We start from the raw sequence: 2,500 nt of genomic DNA, 5'->3' as shown, positions 1-2,500 counted from the left end.
AGTACTATAACGAAAAAGTTTATTGTAAGACATTTCGATTCTTTGGTTTGTCTCTTTTGGAGATTAATGGCTTCACAAATAGAAGAACTGAAGGGGGCAGGGACAGCTGCAGGGTGAGGGTGGAGGTGGGGAAGTCAATCATGGGATTAATACATAGCTAGGAAACGTCGATGGGAAAGTGTTCGCTCCGGTGCTCTTAAAAATCAGCTTTAAATGTTGCTTTAAAAAGCAAAAGTATCGAAGGGTAAAGCTTTGGTGCACAAACACACACACTCTCTCTCTCTCTCTCTCTCTCTCTCTCTCTCTCTCTCTCTCTCTCTCTCTCTCTCTCTCTCTCTCTCACATACTTATCAGTATCTACTCTCTTTCTGTCTTTCAATTATTATTAATTTGTACGTCTGTCTGCCTCGGTTACACTAATTCATTGATATTTATTATTTATTATCTTTCTTACTTTTCATGTTCCTAGTGATTTTCAAGTCTCTCTTTCTGCTTGTGTGTATGTGCGCGTGTGTGTGTTTGTGTGTGTGTCTATATGTGCTACCCTTTATGCACAAGTACATATATTAATAACATTAAACCATCAAACAAACATAGATGCGGTAACACCTTTTATTCCATAATGATAGTAAGGATTTGTAAGCCTCACGCATAATTCACATAGCTCTATACCACATATACTTTTTCATCATGGGATAAGCTTATATATAAAGGTAATTTATTTCTTTTAACAATTTGTTTGAATTTTCCCTTTAGAAATGATTGCATTACTGCATAATGTAGTCAGTCTGCTCTTTTGAGAAGTTCTCCCCTCACACGACTCAGAGCAAGTTCATCATTTTCATCTTGGTTTAGGGCGAGACGCAGGTCAAGGGTGATGCAATTTATATCTTCCTACGCTGCATTATAAACCGGACATAATGATTTCTACCAGCCTTTACATATTTGCATTCCTAATAATGTTAATTACCATATTAAGACAACATTAAATAATGTTTTTCATAATCTATTCTCTATCCTTCAAAAGTATAACCATATAACTCTTTGAATTCTCCTAAACTCTAAAGAACGAAACCATAAAAGGGTGTAAAGCTTGTCGCACACTGAGCCGGAACGGAACCGCCCCATAAGCCACCGAAGCCTCAGAAAAAAATATCTTCCAAAGAATACTGTGTCGGTTCCGTTATGTTCTGGCGCGTCAGTTCCGTTCTGTTCTGGCCCAATGTGCGCAGCCAGGTAAGAATTCATGCTTTCGATTTCTATCGGACGTTTCGGTTCTGTTCGGGCGGTTCCGTTCGGGCTCAGTGTGCGGTAAGCTTAATACATTTATCATAGATCAGGCAGGATGTAAATAAGTTTTGGAAATGCGAAAGACATGATGATATTGTCAAATCGCTGTAATATTAAACTAGTTTTATTAAAATTCCTCTCTTGTTCCTGTAGTCTCCCTCCCTGGCAATCTCTTCACAGTAAAGTTCTTGTTTTCTTTGTTGCGAGACCAGAAACTAGGTCTCACACGACGACTCTTCATACCGACACTTTATGAAAGATGAAAAACACTGAAGACCAGTTTCCACGTCAATTTCTCGGATTACTAATTATTTAAATCAGTGAGTTAAGCATTATTTGAAGTGTATTATTAGAATTCTTTGGGATAGGTAAATTTTTAGGACAGGCACCTATTCATGTAAATTTTATAGCTATATCCCCATTTATCTTAAATTAACCAACCAAAGTTAAAGTACGGACACTATCCCTCTATCTCACAACTTAAGCTTAAACCACTATGAAGTTTTTTACTTCACCTATATCAACTTCTCCAACTATAAACTTTTCAACTCCTTCCCGAGCTCTCCTACTTATTGGGACTTGCTACTATAATTCTTTTTCTCTAACTAAGACTGGAGCCAGTGGGCTCATAGGAGGGCATCCCCTTCCCACAGTCAATTACTCCTTTCTCAAACAACCCATCACAACCTAAAACCTATCCCAATATCCTCAAATAAATGTTGCAGAATATCCCCCACCCAACTACCTATCCCAATATATCCTACCTAAACACCTACGGGCTGCAAGATTGCAAAAGCCCGTGTCTGGCCAAAAGGGCCAGGCAATCTTCAACAACAACAACAACTTCGGAGGGAGAGATCCAGACTGACATTCCGACAAGCCATAGGTCTGACAATCCTCTCACCAGCATCTATCCAGCCACTAAGTGATTTCTCGTAAAAGTTTTTATTTTGTTATTAATTTAAAAACAAAGTGAAGTGTTTCTATGTAGTACATTTTATATTGTAAAATTTATTTTTTTGTGACTGGTCCGTGTGATTTGGTTAAACAGTGAAGTGCATTTATTTTTTTTTTAACCGTGTGTGAGGCCGAAGGTCATAAGAGCAATAGTCACTCATATGTAAAGGTGTGATTATTGTTTATTTTCTAGAGTGTTAAAGTATAATTTTTTCATTAATTGTCAAAATTAAATAATTTCATAAACTAATAT

At 37.3% G+C, this 2,500-nt stretch overlaps 1 protein-coding gene across 2 annotated transcripts in view; it reads right to left on the bottom strand.

The window, feature by feature from the left end:
* Positions 1 to 2,500, bottom strand: part of LOC137649730 (uncharacterized) — a 266,258-nt gene that overhangs the window by 62,576 nt on the left and 201,182 nt on the right. The window lies entirely within an intron of this gene.

Source organism: Palaemon carinicauda, chromosome 11 (assembly GCF_036898095.1).
Source record: "Palaemon carinicauda isolate YSFRI2023 chromosome 11, ASM3689809v2, whole genome shotgun sequence".
Classification (NCBI taxonomy): Eukaryota; Metazoa; Arthropoda; class Malacostraca; order Decapoda; family Palaemonidae; genus Palaemon; species Palaemon carinicauda.
Note: the sequence above shows the minus strand (reverse complement) of the source record. Positions and strands in the feature narration are given on the sequence as shown.